The following is a 22,318-nucleotide window of genomic DNA, read 5'->3' as shown; positions in this document are numbered from 1 at the left end:
GCTTTATTTATTAAAATACACATGAACTGTCACTACAGTGCAATCCCCAGATCCCACGTAAAAACGCTGGGCATGGTTGCACACCTCTGTAATCCCATCCCTCTGGAGATGGAATAGGATTCTTGGGCGTACAGGCCTGTTAGTCTAGTCTAATTGGTGAGCTCCAGGCCACTGATAAATTCTGTCTCAAAGGAGGTGGATGACATTCTGAGGATGACTCCTGTAGTTGTTTTCTGGTCTCCATATGCAAACACAAACAGACACAGGCACAGACGACAGATAGGCACATTTATTTGTCCACCTGCTTTCACACATATTAAAAAGGTAAAACAATGTGCATAAATATGATATCAGTGTGGCAGTAGGTGGAGAAAAGAAACTCCGTAGGCTTACAGCATCTATGAACATCCTAATATCCATAAAGATATTAGATGTGCTGTCGGAGGAGCATACATTTTTCATCCTGTTTTAGCGGGCTTGGGTGCAGTTGTGGATTCTTTTCTGAAACAAAATAAATCAGGATTTATTATTTATAAAGACAGGCCAGTTATTTTCTTAATTATTCGCTACTCATTCACATATATGCTAATTAGTCTCACCACTCTTAGAGTATAGGGTGTATGAAACCAAAGGCGAAAGCGAGGCTCTGTCCACGGTGCTGAAGCAGCCATAGTCTATTACCAAATCCAAATGCCACTGGCTCAACTGCAATAGAACAAATAATTGATTGCTTGAAGTGCCTCTAGCTCATTTAAAACAAAACCCAAGTTTAATGGATCCCATATCAGATAGGTCACCCTGTACTGAGAGACTATTTTGTTGTTTTGGACTTTTAGGGAACTTGCAGGGGTCCTGACGCATGCGCACCGCATAAGTCATAAGTCACAGCCTACTAAAGAGAAATTATTTTGTATGGTACATGATAACAGGGAAAAATCTCAAGTGACTTATCTAATTTTCCTTTGGATGGATCTCTACATTATATTTATGTATGCATTAGAAACAATGAGAAGCTGAAGGAAAAACTCCAACGAATTAATGTCTATGAAAGTTGGCATATTAATTTTGCTTTTGGGCATAAATGTATTTTATAGTGTTTAAAAACAATGTGATTTCATAGGCAATGAAAGTGTCTCAACTCACAAATGTAAGCAAACAAAAAAGAGATGGAAAAAAGCATATCCTGCGAGTTTGAAGAGGTGAGGACTTTGGCCTGCCAAGGTATTTTTGGTTCTTGTACTACTACTATTGTTTGTTTCTTCTAAGCTAGAGAAGTCTATATGGTTAAAGAAACCATGGCAGGATTTGTGTAAAACTGGTAGGCAGTGGAGTGTGTTGTGAAACCTCCAATTCATTCATCTTTTCTTTCTACCCATGGAGCACCCTCAACTTCACTCATCTTTTCTTCCCACCCATGGAGCACCCCCCATTCATCTTTTCTTCCCACCCATGGAGCACCCCCCATTCATCTTTTCTTCCCACCCATGGAGCACCCTCCATTCATCTTTTTTCCCACCCATGGAGCACCTTCCATTCATCTTTTCTTTCCACCCATGGAGCACCATCCACTTCACATCTTTTCTTTCCACCCATAGAGAACCCTCCATTCATCTTTTCTTCCCACCCATGGAGCACCATCCACTTCACATATTTTCTTTACACCCATAGAGAACCCTCCATTCATCTGTTCTTTCCACCCATGGAGCACCCTCCACTTCACATCTTTTCTTTACACCCATAAAGAACCCTCCATTCATCTTTTCTTCCCACCCATGGAGCACCCTCCATTCATCTTTTCTTCCCACCCATGGAGCATCCTCCATTCATCTTTTCTTCCCACCCATAGAGAACCCTCCATTCATCTTTTCTTCCCACCCATGGAGTACCCTCCACTTTACATCTTTTCTTTACACCCATAGAGAACCCTCCACTTCATTCCTTTTTTTTCTTTCTACCTGTGAAGTAGCAAATCCTTATCTCCCCCTCCTTTCTCAAACCATCCTCCCATGAATATTTGAACAGGAACTTCATGTCAAGTCACAAAATGACAAGCCCTTTGTGCTTAATATGATTACAGACACTGTAGAAGAGGAGGTTTTAGCCTGGTGCCCATGAAATCACTCAGTGGACTTTCAAAGAGCCTGGGAATGGTGACATAAAACTCCCTGAGTCCCTGCTCAGTGGAAAAGATCAGCAATGGCTGGAAGTTGGCACATTTAAAAAAGCACATTAATTTTTTGAGATTATAATGATTATGTAATTTCTCCTTCCCTTTCCTCCTTCCAAAACTTGCCATGTTACCTGCCTTGTTCTCTCTCACATTTGTGACCTCTCTTTCCATTAATTTCTGCTATATACTCACACCTCAAGTTTATAAATTCAGCCTGCTTAGTCCATATAATGTATTTGTATGTATATGCTTTTGTGTTGACCATTTGGTGCTGGATAACTATTTGATGTGTTATTCTCTGGGGAAGACTATTTTTCCCACTCCCAGCATTGCTTAGTTGTTTTTGTAGTTCTTTGTGTAGGGTTCAGGCCATGTGGATTTGTGCACTTTTGACACAGAACTCAGAGGATTCAGACTGACAACCTTTTCTTCCCCTCCAAAATCAAAGTTTGTCACAATGATTACAAATTAAGTAATACAAATTATAATATATAACATATAATAAAAATACAAATTAAGTCATATATTTTTTCCTTTATTTAAAAAATGTTTAATAGACTTTTTTAACCTCAAGACGAAGGATTGACACAGCTTTGAGGCTCTGTAATCATAAGACATGTGTGTCCCCATTATTATTTCCAGCCCACATATAGTGGCCTGCCTGCTTTCTTTCCTATTTTCCTTCCTCCTCTCTCCACTCTTCCCTCCCTCCCTTCTTTCCATCTTATTTGTAAGAAACATTGAGTCATGACTCACATCCCTAGAAGCAGGCATTGCATATTTTAATATGGCAGTGTTTGATATGTTCATGTTTGTTTGGAATGCTCCTCACCTTTATTTTTCTGGCTAGTTTATTTATTTTCATTCCAATTAATATCTAACACATGCATATACTCTTGGGACACACTGTGATGTTTTAATACATGTATATTTTTGTGCAATGAGCAAATATTTGTAGCTGGCATTCCCACCCCCTTGTTATTTCTTTGTACTCTTTTGAGAGAGTCTTAAGTTGCTTCAGCTGGCCACAAGCTCTCCACACAGTGGAGAATGACCTTGAACCTCCTGATAATCTGGTTTTTTCTTCCTGAGCGCTGGGATTGCAGGTGTGGATTCTCTCACTGAGCTCATCGTCTCCATGTTGTCTTGTTTTAGTTCTTTATAAGTGGCAGTTTAGTAGGTACTGCGTTTTAGTCATGGCTCTGTTTCTAAAGCCTGATACAGTGCTCTGATCAATAAGCATTCCTTAAGTATATGAATAAAGAAGAACCTTGTTATCCTTGGTGGCATTACTCCCATTTCTGGTATTGTCCTTCATTCTGAAAACTTATACTTAATACTACATGCAAAGCATTGCACAAGGTGCCATAATCAATCTACAGCATACAAAATTCGGACTGTTGCGTTCTGAAGGTGTCCTCTAAATGTAGTCAAAAGATTTAGATTTGTAGTTTTGGCACTGTGAATGTGCCTCAGGAGGCAGAGTTCTGGCCCAACACACCCAGAACCCTCTGTTTCAATGCCAGCATCACCCAAGATGATCTTGTGGAGGCACACACACACACACACACACACACACACACACACACTGCAGTGCTGGTTACCCCAGGGGGTTTCAGAAGCTGGAAGAGCAGGATCCCACTCTCATCCTCAGCCAGCTTGAGGCCCACCTGGGTTATGTGAGACTCTGCTTCAGAACAACAAGGAAAAAGTGGAGTTAGATTTGGAGATCTAGATGTGCATCCGTGGTGGGATTACAGCCACAGAACTCTCAGACTAGAGCAAAGGCAGTCTGCAGGGGGCAGAAGAGCTTTTAACGTGGAGGTAAAACATGCTGCTTCTCTCCGTGAGGACCATGTTAAAGTCAGTCACTAGTTACGACTGAAGGACGATGAGGTGTGCGAGGCAGAGATCTTTGTGGGACCTCACCTGATTCTTTTCATGGTCATTTCATTCTGGGCACCACAGAGCACCACATGATGCTCCCAAAGCCTTTTCCACGTAGGAAGGCATTAGGGGCTGTGTCATTATTCTACAACACTCTCAGATGTCCAGCAATTCTTCGTCAAAGAGTCCACATTGCCATATTCAATATGTATTCAAGCATATCAGAGAGAAGAACATTAGAAAGAAGTTACATCAGAACTGATATATTTCTATGAGGGAATTATTATGGAAGAATTTCACTTGAATCAGAGAAGGTATGTGTGTTTTATGTGACACAATCCAAATTGGCTTATGGGAAATTTTTCTTCTCCTTTAAAAATTAATAGTGTGCACATGCAACACAGAGAAATGCTTTGCAAGTATTGATGCTGTTTGATTTACTTTTTTTCTAGATGATAATTTGAGTTGGCTATCCGAATAAACAGTAGTTCTCTGCTAACAATGAAGTGCATTGCCTCATGCTTGATGTCTTAGTTCATTTTACATTACTATCACAGAACACATCATACCGAGTCATGTATGAACATTAGATGTATTTGGCTCACAGTTCTCATGACTGAAAAGTCCAAAGATAGGACATGGCTCTGGTGAGAGCTTTCATACTGAAACATTACATGTCATAAGGCATGACATGACAAGAAGTGGAAGCATGCATTCATTTCTGTTGTGTGATAAAACACTCTGACTAAAAGCAACATAGGAGAGGGAAGGGTTTATTTGGTTTATACTTTCAGGTTCTAGTCTATTCTTGAGGGAAGTCAGAGCAGTAACTCAAGAAGGAGGCTCTAGTAGAGAACATAGAGTAAGTCTGCTTTGCTGACTTGTTTTTAACTTTCTTATACAGTCCAGGAACACCTTCCCAGGGAGCAGCAATGCCCGCAGTGTGCTAAGCCATCCTACATCTATTTAATAATCAATCCATCTCCTGCAGACATGCCCACAGGCCAATCTGATCTAGACAGGTTTTCAACTGAGACTCCCTTCTTAAGTGACATTAACTAGTGTCAACCTGACAGTCAAAGCTAATTAGGATAGCATGCAATCCTGGATGCTGTTTCTTCTTAAAAGACCGCCATTCTTATCAGGAGGGCCCCATCTCACTGGTCTCATGAGAAAACCAATTTAAAGGAAGAACTATATACATGGTTTCAGGTCATTGAACTATATACATGGTTTCAGGTCATTGCTAGTGGGCTTTACAGCTTTTAGGCCTGTGATGAGGCAGAACATCATGACTACGGAAGTGCTTGGCTGTAAGACTAAGAAGGGAAAATGGAGACGGGACCAGGGTCAAGGTACGGGCTACAACGGAACTCTTCCCAGTGCTTACTTTTCTCACCTCTTTAATTTCTATCACCTCCCTGTAGCCTCTAAACTATGAACCCATTGATTGGTTAATCAATCTGTGAGGTTAGAGTCCTTATGATCCAATCACTCATCTTTGAGTGCCATGTTTTATTTTCATTGTTTTTTTGTCAAGTTAACAAAGCTAGATTTATCAGAGAAGATGGAACTATAATAGAGAAAATGCCTCTATAAGATTGGCCTGTAATCAAGCCTGTAGGGCATTTTCTAAACCAGTGATTGATGCAGGAGGATACAGTCAGTTGTGGGTAGTGCCACCCTTAGGTGGGTGGTCCTGGATGGGATAAGAAAGCAGAATGAACAAGTTATTAAGCAAATTAATAAGAAGCATTAAGCCATGAACTCTGTATCAGTTCCTGCCTCTAGATTCCTGCCTTGACTTCCTCTAATACAAAATGAAGAATTTCTTATCCAAGTTGCTTTTGGTCATGCTGTTTTATGATAGCATTATAAACCCTAACTAAGATACTAAGTATTTTTTGTATTGCTACCAAATCTTTAACTCATGCTTCTTGGGAAACATTTTAAGTCTAAACCCACAATACCTAATCTGATTTTAATTACTCTTCATGGATCCTACCTCCAAATACCATCAACATATAAAGTTAAGGATTAAATTTCTATTGTGACCTTTTGGGAGACACATTCAAACACAACACTTGTTCATTTCCATAAGTGGCTATGTAATTCAGATTTAAAAGTTTAAACCATAATTTTGAAGCAAAGTTAGGGAAGAAGAATGGAACCTTAAGGCATAGTTGTATTTTATTTGATCTCCTGAATGGAATAATTTGCCTAAAATAACTCTATCATGAACCATGTCTTTCCATCTTTGAATGCATGTAGCAGTATCTCGTCAAAGCCTTCAGTCTAGCAGGTTTTACAAAAGTGGCCCAATTTGTCCTCTGTATTAAAGGCTGCAATTTCTGCACCTTTTAGTAAATTTCAGATGATTCCAAATTATAGTTACAGTCTTTGAAGCTTTTCTCACAGTTAAACTATCTTTTGTTCAAATATTATACTATTTTCACCTGACACATCAACAAATATTATCAAACACAGAGATTATAGGAATAAAAGTACTCTTAGCTCCTGTCTTTTCATATATATGTATTTGCCAATGAACATTGTACATCATGTGCTATTATATCTATTGTGAAGTGCAAGCTTCAAGAAGACATATTCTTTTTGGATCATGGGCATTCATCTCCAGGAAACTCATCTGAAAAATATCTCTGTGTTAACAGCCTTTAAGCATTCATTTGGAAAGTTGTGTCTGTTTTCTTAGTACTCTGGGAAGTCCACAACATTCACCAACAATCCATAACGTATACAAACAGGTCAAAGTGTCTTGGAAGAACTTCCCTGACAAGCTATTTATTTTCTTTCTTAGCTTAAAATTTCCCCAGATTAGATGACTTTTGAACATTTTCAGTAGGATGCTATTCAATACAGGTTTTCCGGACCTTCATAAATCACCTTGAGATTTGGTAGGAGTGAAGGTATCTGTCAGCTGTGATGGCCACCACCCCGGGATAACCACAGTGGCTGCTTTACTTATCTGAGAGTTTAGGAAGCAGTCTGTTCTTTGCATGTACTTAGATAGAACTTTAAAAAATGTCTACTATTATTTTGTGTTATGTGTATGGGTTTCAGGTTTCTTTTTTAACTTGCATCTATGTCTGTGCAACAGATGTATTCTTGGTGCCCAGAGAAGTCAGAAGAGGGCATTGAGTCCTCTGCAGACAGTTGTAAAGCACCAAGTGGGTGCTGGGAATCAAACCTGGGTCCTCTGGGAGAGAAGCCAATACTCTTAACCATGGACCTGCTTCTTCAGTTCCTTGTTATTCCTTTGTATTTCCCGAGGAGAATGACTTTCTGAAAAAAGAGAAAACCTTTTCTTTGGAAATAGTAGACAGATTGTTCTCTTTTCCTAATAAAATTTAAATATACCATCACCTTTGGGAAATGTGGATTTGATTCTGAATACTTCCCTAAGTTTCTTAGAAATGTGAAGGTTGTAGTACCCTTTCCCAGTAAAATTAATTTTCTTAAAGAATAATGTAAGCACAGGGCAAGGTGACATGGCAAAAGTTGCAGAGCTGAAGGCCACAGAGCGGCCCAGTCACAGAGAATGTGGGAATCCATTGACATGGGCATGCTCAAGAAACTTCTAAATGAATATGCCTATATGCTTTTAAAATTTTATTTATCCTTTGACTGTTTCATATATATATGTATATATATCCTGCTTTATATATGGATTCATATACAGATCATATCCTGATTCCCAGTTCCCTCTCTTTTCAGATAGCTCACCCCCACTATTTCTCCCTCTCCACTTCATGTATTTTTAAAAACCGTTTGAATTCAATGAGTGCTTCTAGTATGTGGATGAGTATATTCTTACAAGTATTCAGCTTAGCGTAACAATGGATTGAATGTATTTATAAAGTACTTAGAGAATTGATATTACACACTTTTGCATACTGTGACATTTTCATGTTTGCCTTCAAGGCACAAAGTACACCACTGTCTGATTGTAAGGTACCCTGGTTCACAATTCTTTTGCTCTTAACACCGCTTTCTCAGAGTTAGTCATTCCCTGGCTGTTTTGATAACTTCATGAAGAATGTAGATTCCTAAGAGCTTTCTTCAGAGTTCCCACTTCACAGATGGGGAGTGTGAAATACTGTCTGCTTACATAATTCTAATGCAATTGAGCTGTCTTCTCTAGGTCCAAGGTATGGCTTCTTTTGCCAGAAAGAAGTGGTCATGCCTGTCAAATGCTTCTCAGAGAAGTGGTGTGACATATAGATGCTACAATAGAAGCTAAACAAACAGGTTTGAATCCCTTGGAGGCAGTGGCTGGCACTGCCAAGTATGAGCGAGAATGGCTTTTCTGCAGGAGGAGTCCAGATGGCAAGAGGAAGATAAATATCCATGAATGAAAGGGAGAATAAAATGCTCAACAGTTTCAAATTCCTGTGGAGGAACCTGGGAGTTAAGCATTTTCTTTCTTTCCCCTTTATCTCTTGTCTGTCTCATATTTCAGTTTTACAACTCCTCTTTTGCTGCCCATGGTGCTGAATTATGATGAGCCCCAGACTTAGCTTAACCTTAGTTATTTCCTGACCCACACTTTCTTTAAGGTAGATTCCTTCTTTCTCTGCAGTCAAGACTATTATTAAATCTTTTACAATAGTCATATCTAATGTCATAATGTGCTTCCCCCCTTTACCAATGCACCATGCCAAAGGGTTGGCAGGGCAAGCCAGGCAGCGTCTTTGAATAAAATGACATCAAAACCTGGAGCTAAGATCCAATGAAGATGCTTAAATAGACAAGTATGATGGGATGGCTGAGAGTGCTCATGGCCTTTTCCACATAGGTCACACTCTGATGAAAACACTCTCCAGCTCTGGTTCTGCAGTTTACAGTCTGGGTCACCCAAAGGCCTAATGTTGCTTTCTCTTGCTCGTCTGTCAGTTGAGGGTTAAGTGGTTCCTGTATCATCAGGTTATTCTGAGTATAATGTAAAATAATAGATTATATTGTGTGTGGTGCTTAATTAATGATAGCCTTTTCCTTCATTGAACAGCAGAGGGTATGTCTCACTGTTCTAGAGTACTGTTGGAAACACTTGATGACCAAGTGAAGAATCTGCTTTCCTTCCTTCCTTCTTTCCTTCCTTCCTTCCTTCCTTCCTTCCCTCCCTCCCTCCCTCCCTCCCTCCCTCCCTCCCTCACTCCCTCCCTCCCTTACTCCCTCCCTCCTCTCTTCCCTTCCTTCCCTCCCTCCTCTTTCTTTCTTTCTTTCTTTCTTTCTTTCTTTCTTTCTTTCTTTCTTTCTTTCCCTCCCTCCCTCCCTCCCTCCCTCCCTCCCTCCCTCCCTCTCCTGCTTCTCTATCCATTCATCTACTCTCTCTTTTACCTCCTTACACACATGGTTTATGTTCATGATTTGTTCTTTCTCTTGTAGTGAATAAGTTCTTTGTGAGACGTGTAAGATGTGTATTATTCCAGATTAATAAAAGGCAGAATGATTTACTCTTTATGGTTTAATCCAGAACAATTTTACAAACACATGAGAGGGTCTAGGATGTCCCATAATTAACATCAGATGACTTAGAGATTCTTATCCTCTAGAGCTAATTCATATTCTTTTGAGAAACAAGCATGGCAAAGCAGACTGGGAAAGGCCAACATCACATGCTTCCTCCCAGATTTAGAAAAAACATAAACAGAAAGCAGAAGGGAGAAAATTTGGAGGAAGGAGTGTGGAGAAACAGAGGCCACTAGATGTGACCATGAGCAAATGCATGTTACATGCATGTGTAAAGATGACACATTGTTTTGAATGCTAATAAAGAATAAGTATGATGATTGATTTTTCTAGAAGCTGAACAGAATGTAGTGCAATTTGACATCTGAGCAATTAGGTCTGACTCAGCTGCTGGCTTCAAATACTAGCTACCTTACTCTCTGCAAGTTCCACTTTGAGTGTATTACTTTCTTCCACAGCAAGTAGTGGGTGACTGGAGCCCTGATTTCCCAGGGTGGTTTGGAAGAGTCAAGGAATTAATAGATGTGGTGATTTTGGAATAGGACCCAGGCCAGAGGAAGCAGTCAGTGAGGGTTATTTCCAATAATTATTACCAACATATCTTCTATTTAGGGCTTTGGTATTCTGGGTATTTGAAATAATTCACATTTTAATGCCAGTATGACTTCTTACACTCTACTGCGTGCTCTTCAGTGGCATTTTCATATCCGTTTTCTGCTTTGTCCTTGCAGTAACCTGTCAGCTAGCTAAAACAGAAATAATTATCTCCACCTCTATTATAGTAATTATTTAATTCTACAGCACTTCTGTCTGCCTCCTCTTACCAGATGGAAACCTCCCATGAGTGCAGTGTGTAAGTTTGGAATAGTTACCTGGGGGTAATAGCTACCTAAGTAATAGCAGTTTAATCATAATGACATCCATTATCGAGGAAAAAGTTCCAAGGTAGGAGCTAGTGACTGGATGATATTATTGAAGACCTATTAGCATTTCCACAGTCACAAATGGTTTGATTCGTCTTCCTTGTGCATTTGTAACCTTATGCTCACAAGATGACTGCCATACTTCCAGGAACTGAGTCTTCCATAGCCTCTGAATAGGGAGGATGCGAGCAGTCCGGCCCCAAGTGCATCAGGTGTTTTCTGTGTCTTACTGACCACAGCTGAGCTGGAAAGAGCATATTTGGCAGAGGAAAAGGAAATGTTCCTAGTTGATTCAGAGAAATCAGGATTTATCTTGTATATCTGGACACATTAAAGTTTGATCAGAATAGGTAGGCGGGTGGTGTGTGTGTGTGTGTGTGTGTGTGTGTGTGTGTGTGTGTATGTGTGTGAAATCTGAAAAATTTCAGGAACAATCTACAGAAAAAGAAATTAATAATGCTGGTTATGGGTAGGAATTGTGTCTTAGTCTTTAAAAAAAATCTCAGAGCTTCACCACACACACACACACACACACACACACACACAATCTATAAACTTGAAAATGAGTGAAACTCTCTTTGATAGATAAACTTAGGTCTAGAGAGAGATAAAAAAATTTGATTTTTCTCAAGGTCACACAGCTGGTTAGGAGATAAATGGACCTAAACTAATCTGTGTTACACTCCTACCTGGAGTCCGTCCTGTTAGCAAAACTACACCCTGACTTATTTCCTGTAACCCATGTCTAGATAGACCGACTCATCTCCTATGCTTTGGGGATTTAGCTTCAGGCTTAGGTAAGGGAGATGCCTTTCATGTTTCAACCACGATCCTTCGTTGAGTTAACCATAATTATGTGTAAAATGACAGACAAACCCACTCTGATCTTGGGAGACTCTCTTATTGGTTGGAGTTATTAGCTATGACATAGAAGTGTTTCCAAACACAGATATGCCAAGGCCCACTACATGTCAGGCATGGCACCAACAATTTGACACATGCCTCAGATTTGATGTTTTCATTCTGCATGTAAGAAAATAGAGGGTAATACAAGTCGACACTTTCTCAGGGACATAGAATTATAAGGTGACTGTGCTGAAATTCACACCTGGCAAAGATGAACTTCAAAATTTGTGCTTTTCCGCCGGGCGGTGGTGGCGCACGCCTTTAATCCCAGCACTCGGGAGAGGCAGGCGGATCTCTGTGAGTTCGAGGCCAGCCTGGTCTACAAGAGCTAGTTCCAGGACAGGCTCTAAAAAAAAAAAAAAAAAAAAAAAAAAAAAAGCTGCAGAGAAACCCTGTCTCGAAAAACCAAAAAAAAAAAAAAAAAAAAAATTGTGCTTTTCCTATTAGCTCAAATTCCTGTCAGGGTTAGGGCAGCCTAATCTTGGTACTTTAGTCAACACACACCATTATTCTAAGAAGCCCTTAACAGTTAGAGAGCAGCATTGTATATGTCTGAATAATGTTTTATTAGAGATTGTGAATTAGCATTTTAATATTTTGCATGTAAAAGGGTTTACACATTTTTATAGACAAAAAGTTTTATATAACTATGTGTTATCATTATCCTTATATCAAAATTTAGGTTGGCTTCCTTGGAATTTCAATGCAAGGCTTTAGAAAGCCTTTGTATGGAGTTTTGAAAAGTCTCTGTATTAGCATAAAGAAGTAAAACATACATTATGAGTTGTTTAAAGATTCCAGTGGCTATTATACATCATAATGTGCAGTGAAGTTAATCCTAAAGCATATCTATAGCTCATTTTATTTTATATTGTGGCATCTTGTTTATAGTGTAGTGTATTTATGGGCTAGAATGCTTTTAAATATTCTGGTCTTACAGAGCTGTGTTTTCTTAGCTGATAAAATTTTAAAATGACATTTAATATCTTAAGAAACATTGTACTTGAGGTGCAAGCTGTTTTATTGCTTCTGTTACAGGTTAGCCCCACCCCCATAGTTGTTACTGACCTGGCTTGTTGTAAAGTTTCATTCTTTTGATTTTATGGTTTCAGCTCATAGAAGTCTGTGGCCAGGAAAAAGCAAAGTCATAAGGTAAATGAAAAAGCTTTAAATATAGACCTTTACATTGCCACAGTAATATCAAAGGACTGATTAATTAGGGCATAAGTAATTGGTCTGTGACATTACTCCAACACTGTCCCCTCTTCAGACATTGTTTGTGTTTGGAGAGGACTCTCCAAAGGCCTCTGCTTTGGAAACTCATGTGAACCAAGTGCAGGCCACCTTTGTTCTGGACCATCTTTTAAGCACGCTTTCTATTCTGTGATCTGACTGGGAGGACAGCTGTAGTGTCCCCGGAGCAAAGAGAACATTGGCTTACAGCCGCGAGGGACAAGGTCAGTGTCAGACTGTAGGCCTAGCAGTCTTACTGCCCATTCCAAAGATTTAGATTCCACCAACTTAGCATGACTGTCCCAGGAGTCACCCCCTTCCCCTTTATTGCCCCCTGAGACTTAGGCAGAGAACTGGCAGAGATGTGGCTACTACTAGTGGCGTGAATAATAAAGCATTTGTCCCTGACCTAGGGTTTATGTCTGCTCTCAGCATTCATGAAACCACATGAACATGCATTGCTAGCCTCAAAGAAGACAAAATGCAAGGCCCTTCATAGTAATAACTCCCAAGCCAAACTGCTTTGGATCCATTACTAAAATTACTTGTCCTAAGATAAGCTAATTGTTAACTTTTTAAATTTTAGATTTAAGCTTCTGTCTATATCTCCATCCTGGATGGAGGACCTTGGACTTCCCACAGGGCAGGGAACCCTTACTGCTCTTCAGACTGGAGAGGGAGGGGGAGGGGAGTGGGGGAGGGGGAGGGAAATGGGATGGGGAGGAGGCAGAAATTTTTAATAAAAAAATAAAAAAGATTTAAGCTTTAGAAATTTCAGTAACAAATATAATAAAAAAGCAATGCAGGATAAAGTTTTATCACATTCTTATCAACTTAAAAACTAAAATACCTTGAATATGAGATATGAAGTTAAATTCTGCTTTGTCTTTTTCTAGAATACTCCCACTGCTCTTTCTGGAGCAGTTTTTACCATGATTTTCATATGTATCAGAAGCATTATCATCTATAGTATAATGCTGTCATTATATGTACTCTCAAAAGTATTTATTTCTAGTTTATATTTTAAAACATTATATCAGGCCAGTGAGATGTCTCAGTAGGTATTGCTACTAACCCTAATATCCTGAGTTCTATTCCTGGGGTCCAACATAGTAGAAGGAGAGATCCACCTACTGCAAGTTGTCCTCTGTTTCTCTCTCTCTCTCTCTCTTTCTCTCTCTCTTTCTCTCTCTCTTTCTCTCTCTCTCTCTCTCACACACACACACACACAATACAAAACATAAGAAAAAGATTAAAAAACCAAAAGCTAACCTAACACATCATTTATTTCATAATATATGTATTTTAAGCTATATTTTTTATTCAATTTTTTGCTGCATTCTTATATTTCTCATCCATTTTGCTTCATTATAACATTTGAATCATCTAAACACTAAACACTATTGAGTATATGTACTGATTAAATAGAGGTGATTTCCAGTCTTTTGATGTTACGATGCTGTGAAGAGCTTTGTCATGCCTTGGATGCACAATAAAAGAATGGAGCAGAATTGACACCAAAGCAGTACGAACCCAAGAAATGAATGCGAGTCCTATTTCTGTTCTTTGGAGGAGACCAGCAAGAGAGCCCACTGATTTGAAAGTGCCACGCTGTGAGGAAGCACAAGCCAGCCACGTGGAAAGACTATGGGAAGCAGAAACACACACACACACACACACACACACACACGCACGCAAGCATACACACACACACACACACACGCACACACATGAGAAGCCATCTTGGGCATCACATGGAGCATGGACATCTTGTTTCCACATGGCTTTGCAGAACTCAGAATTAGAGTCAAAAGTAAGAAATTATGATTACTTTTATCCTACCAAGTTCAGACAATTAAAAGTTTTTCTTAAAGTTTTTTTGAAGTGTGCTAGTTGTAGAACTTTTTAAAAATTCATTTGAGACAGGGTCTCACTTTCTAGCCCAGGATGACCTTGAACTCATGATGATTTTTTTCTGTCTCAATCTCCTGAGTGCTAGAGTTGCAGGCAGGAGCCTCCACACTAAGTGGAAATACTGGTTATATAATAGACAATATTACTCAATTAATCTGTAAACTTCAAAGGTTTTTCTTTTTTCCCTTTATTTGAACTGCATTAAAAGCTCTTTCCCCACCAGGATGGCACCTTGCATCTCCATTATTTTTTGGCCAGTTTCCGTTTTCAAGCTTGTCTTCATAACTTTTCTGAGGTGCCACTGGTGTTTCTTAAAACCTAACTCATATTTGCTTAAAAAAAAAACCAAAAACCCTGGATAACCTTCCTCAATACCTCAATAGAAACTATGGACAGGTCTGGAGGTTTGGAGTGGTGTGTGTGTGTGTGTGTGTGTGTGTGTGTGTGTATGTGTGTGCATGTGTTCCTATCTAATGTTACTCATCACAGGATGTCAGGGCAGGGAGGGATGATAACAAATGCCTGACCCGTTTTATGCTTCTAAGGGGTCTAGCTTATGATTTTCCTCAGTTGACCCTAAATGACTGTTGAGATGGATGCCTATAAGCTTCAGAGGATGGGGCATGGCTCCAACAGGTTCAGCTGGTGACAGATTTACCCACGTGCATCAGTTCTCATGTGAAGAAGGACAAAAGTCATGTGTACTCTCATATATAGATCCTAGTTCATGCTTATGTGTGTGTATGTAAGTGGGAGGGAGTATGGGTATGATTTATAGGCCTTGAAAGCAGAAGAGAAACCATGGGAAGTAGAGAAAGAGGTGCTGAGGAAGTCAGGAGGCTAATAGGACACATGAGACAGAGAAGTGGGAAGGACTCTATGGGGTTGGTGGAAGGCTATAAACCAGGAAGATCAAAGGGATAGCAGACAAGAGGTGAGGAGGGGAATCAGCACAACAGATTTTTGTATATATACAACAAAGTATAATATCTGAAGAGGAAAGGAGTACCAGGAAGTGGAATGGAGCTAATCCTGTGTTCATGGAGACAAACAGATTAAGAAATGAAATAAAGGGAAAGGTGACCTAAGGACAAGATCCCACCCAGCTAAGTTTCCAACTTGTGAAAAGGAACTTAAAAACACTTAGAGCTAGGTATGGTAGTGCATGTCTTTAAGGGCAGCACAGGGAAGGCAGGGGCAGGCAGATCTTTAAGTTTGTGGCCAGCCTGGTCTACAAATTCAGTTTCAGGATAGCAAAGTTTAAGCAGTGAAAGAAGCATCAAAAACAGAAAGTTGTGAAGATGTAATTGAATAAGGGAGCCATGTTCCAGCCCCAGCAAGGAGCAGAAATTGGCAGATTTGGCCATGGGATTCTGGCTGCAGAATCAAGGACAGAAGAAAAGGATTATGGGATACTCATCTGCAACTTAAAAAAATCCACTGAGGCAACACACGTGCCAGGGGTGTCCTTGAATGGAGGCCTAGACAGGCCATTGTGTGACGCTATGAGGTTGAAGCCTAGATTTCCTTGGAGAACCCAAGATGTTGGGATATCTGCCAAGGAGAGCTACTAATAAGGAGTGTAACCAGCCCAGGAGAAAACAGTATGTCAACAAAGCTGAAAGGAGTTAGAGATCTGAGAGCTTTTGACATCAGACATAGAGATGCAGAGTTTGGAGTTTGCCCAGGTGGATTTCAGTCTTGCTTTGGTCCCATATTTCTTCACTATGCTCCCTTCCCCATGTTTTGAAATGGTAATGCCTATCCTGTGACATTATATGTTTGTTAGAAGTATATGATATGCTTTTTAATTTTGATTTTACAGGTTATTACAGCTAAAAGATTGAATGAACCTCAGAAGAGACTTTGAACTTAGGACTTTTAAACATTAAGACTGTGAGACTGTGGGGACTTTTGAAGTTAGAGTAAATGTATTTTTGCATTATAATATGGCTATAAGCCTTTGGGGGTCAGGGAGTGAAATGTGATGGTTTGGGGAAAAAATGTTGCCCAAAGGGAATGGCAGTATTAGGAGCTGTGACTTGGTGGAGGGAATGTGTCACTATGGGAATGGACTTTGAACTCTCCTATGCTCAAGCTATGCCCAGCGTCAAAATTCACTTCCTGTTACCTGTTGATCAAGATGTAGAACTCCAAATTCCTTCTCCAGCAACATGCCTGCCTGTATGCCACCATGTGTTCCACCATGATGATAATAAACTAAACCTCAGAAACTGTAAGCAACCCAAATTAAATGTTTTCCTTTATAAAAGTCGTTGTGGTCCCAGCAAAACTCAGGACAGCAGGCCCTGCACCTCACCTGGACAACACAATAGAGCCAATCCTGTTGGCAGAGGTGTGTGTACACCAGTCCTGAAGTTGTGAGCATGGGAGGGCTGTTCCCATTATATATCTGTCATATGGCAGAATAGGCATGGAGAGATCCCCCTCCCCAGACAAAGACACCCCACCCCCACCCATCAATGCCTGAGGCAGGTGGGAAACCTCTCCCTGAGATCATGAGAGCTGTCCCTGGCCCTCACCAGTTGTAGCCCTTAGGAGAGTGGCCCCTATGCCATGTCTGGGCAAAACTATAGAGCAGGCCCTGAAGATGTAGGTATGGGAGAACCGACCCTGAGGACATGAAAGCAGGAGAACTGGCCCTGCCCCAGGGTAACCTGGTGGTGAGGACGTGCAAAGCTGGTAGGCTGACCAACCTTGCAAACTACACAGGACAGAACCAGCATTATAAGTTGGCCCACCAGTCTATGATCTGCTGGAACACATGAAGGGACCAGTCCTGCAGACCTAGAGCTGCGGGATCTCCATGACAAAGGGCAATGACAGGATAACCAAGAGAAGCATCAATAGTGTAGCAGAAATGGGAGGCCTTGAATCAGACCAATGACTCTGCAATGAACACTTGCAAGTAAGCATACATATATAAAATGATTCACTACATGAGTCACTGGGTCACACTATAACTTCCATGACAAGATTCTTTATTTTCCTCTTTTTTCTTTCTTCTTTTTTCTTTTAGATTTTATTTTATTTTATTTTGAGGAATGAGGAATGTAGGTGGAGGTTGCTCATTCATTCCTGGCTGCCCAGACCCAAAATAATCACCCAGAAACTGTACTAATTAAAACACTGCTTGGTTAGTCACGTAGGCGTATTGCTAGCTAATTCTTATATCTTAAATTAACCCATCTCTACTAATCTGTGCCTTACCACAAGGTCATGGCCTACCAGCAAGGTACCAGTAAGCTCCCTGGGGCGTCTTTCTCCTTCAGCAGCTACATGGCATCTCTCTGACTCTGCCTTTTTTCCTCCTCTATCTGCTTGGAGTTCCTGCCTTACTCTAGTCTGTCCTGCTGTAGGTCAAAGCAGCTTTATTCACTAATCAATAAAAGCAACATATATACAGGACTTCTCACACCAGAGGAGGTTTCAAGGGCAGAGGGCAGATATGAAGGGACAGGAAAATAAATGAAATGGAGATGCATGATGTGAAAGACACAAAGAATAAATAAAAAAGAAAGCTAAAAATAACAATAAAGTGATGTAGTTTCAAAAAGTCATGTTATCTTTTAATTTCTTTAAATAATATATTGCTTTAAAAGCAGTAATATTTTGATGAGGCAGAAAGGAGGTAGAGGAGTGCTGGGAAATGCTTTCTGAAGCTGAGATGGTCACCTGTACCAGACCTGAGCAAGACCAACTAGCTGAACTGTCATAGAGAGGAGTTCACTAGACCCCCACACCCTACTGAGGAGCTGTTTATAGTTGATAGTTGCTGAGGGAGAACCATACCTTTTTGAATGTGAGGTTACTAGAATTTTCCAGAGAATGGTCCTACAAATGCACATATAAACATACAGGATGCTTATATACTTACATGCATACAGGATGTACATATATTTATATACACACATACTTATATACATTTATGATGCAGTAATTGGACTTGGTGAGTTATCAAAAAAGAATATAGATGTCAGAAAGGGGCTGTATTCAGGAAAATCTGAGGAGAGTTAGGGGATTAGAAGTGGATAGTATCATGTTTCATTGTGTACATGTATAAAATTCTCAAAAATAAAGGAAAATTAATGTTAAAAGAAGTTATCTGTGTTGGGCCAAAATTATCTCAGGACCTATACCTTGAGGCCTGTAGGACAGAGAAAAGCCTGGCTCTAGTTTGAGTGAGGATGAGACAGCAACATCTAGGTAGACACCCTCCAGCCAGAGGGAGGGCTTGGCTGCCTCTCATTGGCTGGAGGTGCCCCACATCACAGGATGTCACTTAACATACATAAGCTGACACTCACAGGAATAAACTGAGTTCCTGCTTTGACTCAACTCCCTATTGCCTCTGATTGTCCTGCATGGTGGAGCTGCAGAATGGACAGATAACACACTCACCTTTTCCTCTGGAATAAGAGGCTCAGGAAGCCTAGCAATCTGGATAGCCAATTTGGGTGCTTTTCCCTAGGGAAGACTATTTCGCCTACTCTCAGCTCTCCTTAGCTGTCCATAGTTCTTTGTGTAGGGTTGAGACCTCATGAGTTTTTTCCTTTCCACATTAGCATGTTGGTGTTCAGCCCTGACATCATATATATATATATATATATATATATATATATATATATATGATATATATATATATAAACATTATACTTTCTGAGCAGGTTGTATTCATATATTTAGGAATATACATACACAAATATATAATACATATATTTTTAAAGTACATATGTATATATGTAACAAAAACTTAAAACACATAGAGGCCATGAATCTGAGAAAGAGAAAAGTGAATGCATGAAAAGGGTTAGAGAGAGGAAAGCGAAGGGAAAATGATGTAATTATATCTCAATCTTAAAAAGTTAAAAATTAAAAAAAATAACATAAAAAGCTCCTGAGGAAAGTACCCAATATCCACCTCTATCCCTCTCATGTGCTGTACAAACACTCACACAGAAGTTGATGTTTAAATATTAGATATTTACACATGTAATAATACATCTCATGGTACCCCATTAATACACACAAATCACCTAAAAATGAATCAAACTTAAAATATAAAAATGGCGTCTGTAATGGATATTGATTTTTTATTCCTGGTAGCCAGTGAATTTGATGGTTTGGTTGGCACTATTGCGAATAGGAAAGCAGAGCCAAGTCAAGGTGTGCTCAGAGACAGTAAGGCAATAGAAGACAAGGGCTCTTCTATCCTATCCATAACTCAGATTTGTGGTTGCACTCTTGCTGTTAACACTAGCATGATGAGACAAAGAAATATGTACACCAAAGACATCCTCCCTGAAGCTGCCCACTAAGGGCCAATAGAAGATGTAGTCAACCACCCAAGAGTACCCATTGTCTTTACTGTTTGTTATTTTTAATTAGTGTGCTCAGTATTAGCTTCAGACAGATGCTTTGGCCAATAGCAAAAAGCAGCCATATTCTTCACCAAAATATCACAAGAATGATTTTTAGGCAACACACTAGGTCTTCTCCTCTGAAACCTCTTGTCCAGGCTCACACAGCTCATCAGATCACACTCAGCACCATTGTCTTCCACGCTCCTATTAGTGTGGCCCAATAAGCAGCACTTAAAGCATTGAATTGCTTCTTAAATCCATGGTCCTAAGGTCCATATTCCTTCAAACAAAAGCATGATCAGGCCTATCACAGCAATACCCCAGTGCCTGGTGCCAACTTCTGTTTAGGGTTTCAGTTGCTGTGAAGAGATACCATAACCACAGAAACTTTTATGAAGGAAAGCATTTTATTTGGGTGGCCAACGGTTTCAGAAGTTCAATCCATTATCATCATGGTGGGAAACATGGTGACATGCAGGCAGGCATGTTGCTGGAGAAGGAACTGAGAATTTTATATTTTGACCCACAGGCAATAGGAACTAACCTCTAACACGGGGCATAGTTTGAGCACAGGAGACCTCAAAGCTTACCCCCACAGTGACATACTGCCTCCAACAAATCACACCTCTTAATAGTGCCATTCCCTTTCAGAGCAATTTTCTTTCGAACCATCACAGTCCTTGAGCCTTGGTAGTAGTGGGAAGGGAGGGTTGAGAAAGAGGTTCCCTTTAGGACTGAGCACCCTGTTTCTTATTCTCAGCATTTTGACCAGTTACATATCTCAGCATTAGCTGTTGTTCATGCTGACTAAGGCTGAGATCATCCCAGGTCTGAGTATAAACACAAGTATTTGAAAAACAACTTGACAATGTGGCCATCTAGTTAAAAATAATAGCAAGTTCTCCCTGACAGTACAGGACCGCACCATCCATGGGCATTTGACCAGGACTATAGTACCAGGAATAAAATTCCCTCCTCTGAAGCAGATTTCAAATCTAAAAAATCCCCCTGAAGCCTGCACAGCGCTTTCTGGCACTATGAAATCTCTGCAGCAGGGAAGATAACTTCCGGATGGTTTGAGATGGAATCTTCTGTGTCCTGCAGCCAAAGTGTGTGGTGTCATCAGCAGCAGAGTCTTAACAAGTAGTTAAGTAGGCAACTAAGGCCAATGGCAATGGCTTGTGATGTTTTAGAGACCTTGGAAATATCCCTCACCATTTACTCCTAGAGAGGCATCCTATGCCTTGCATCATGGTTATTTTTAGTAAATAATCCTTGTCTTCTTGGAACAGCATGAGCATCTTTAAAGTTTACTAATCATTGTCTTGAGTCCTAAATACCTCAGTTTTTGAAGAAGAGGGAACCTCTCATTTTTTCTTTCTTTCATGTAGAGAGGATAGGAAGGGAATAACCCGACTTACAAACAAAAAGGCTCGGGTGATTTTAGTGCTAAATCTGCTGAAAAGCCCTCTCAGCAAGTTCTTAAGGGAGTGAGCAGCCCAGACAGTTGATCATAATGTGTAGTCTTTGAGTCAGATTTGCTTAGCCAGGCTATGGTTTTTCTATGAGTGTCTTCTCAAATAATTGATTCTTTGTTGTTTATGTTGCTTGACTCTATTACCCATTGGTTGCTTTGCTTTAATTTTGCTTGTTTTGGCTTTGGTCTTGCATATTAAGTTAATTGTGTGTGCATATGTGAATGTGTGTGCCTGTGTGTTTGTGCATGCATACACACATGCATCATGCCCATGTGTGTTTATTCATATGTGAGCACATGCATTTACTGGTGTGTGGGAATGTTCATGTGTATATGTGTGTGTGGTGACTGTCTTAGCCACTGTTCTGTTGCTGTGAAGAGACACTGTGATAAAGGCAGCTCTTAGAAAGCAGTTAACTGGGCCTTGCTTACAGTTTCAGAGGTTTGGCCCATTTTTATCATGGCAGGGGAGCATGATGGCTTGCAAGCAGACATGGTGCTGAAGAAGTAGCTGAGAGTTCTGTATCTGGATTTAGAGGCAGCAGGAAAAGAGAGAGACACCGGGCCTGGCTGGGCTCTTAAAACCTCAAAGCCCACTCCCAGTGTCATCCTTTCTCCAACAAAACCACACCTACTAATCCTTTCAAATAATGCCATTCTCTGGTGCGCAAGCATTCAAATCTATAAGCCTATAGGGCCGTTGTCATTCAAACCACTATAGTCATCTTTTGTCAACATTGGGTGTCTTCTTCAGCTACTATTTACCTTATCTTTTGAGACAGGGTTTGTCATTGAACCTGAGATTTCCCATTGGCTAGGCTTACTCAGTGAGCCCCAGAGATGGACCTGTCTCTGCCCTCTATCCAGTGACTGGAATTCTGGTGTGTTTTGCATACTGCATGTTTGAACTCAGGTCTTTGTTCTTATGTGGCAA

This window comes from Arvicola amphibius, chromosome 5 (genome assembly GCF_903992535.2).
Source record: "Arvicola amphibius chromosome 5, mArvAmp1.2, whole genome shotgun sequence".
NCBI classification, from domain to species: domain Eukaryota; kingdom Metazoa; phylum Chordata; class Mammalia; order Rodentia; family Cricetidae; genus Arvicola; species Arvicola amphibius.
The sequence above is the reverse complement of the archived record's forward strand: the minus strand, read 5'-3'. Positions refer to the sequence as shown.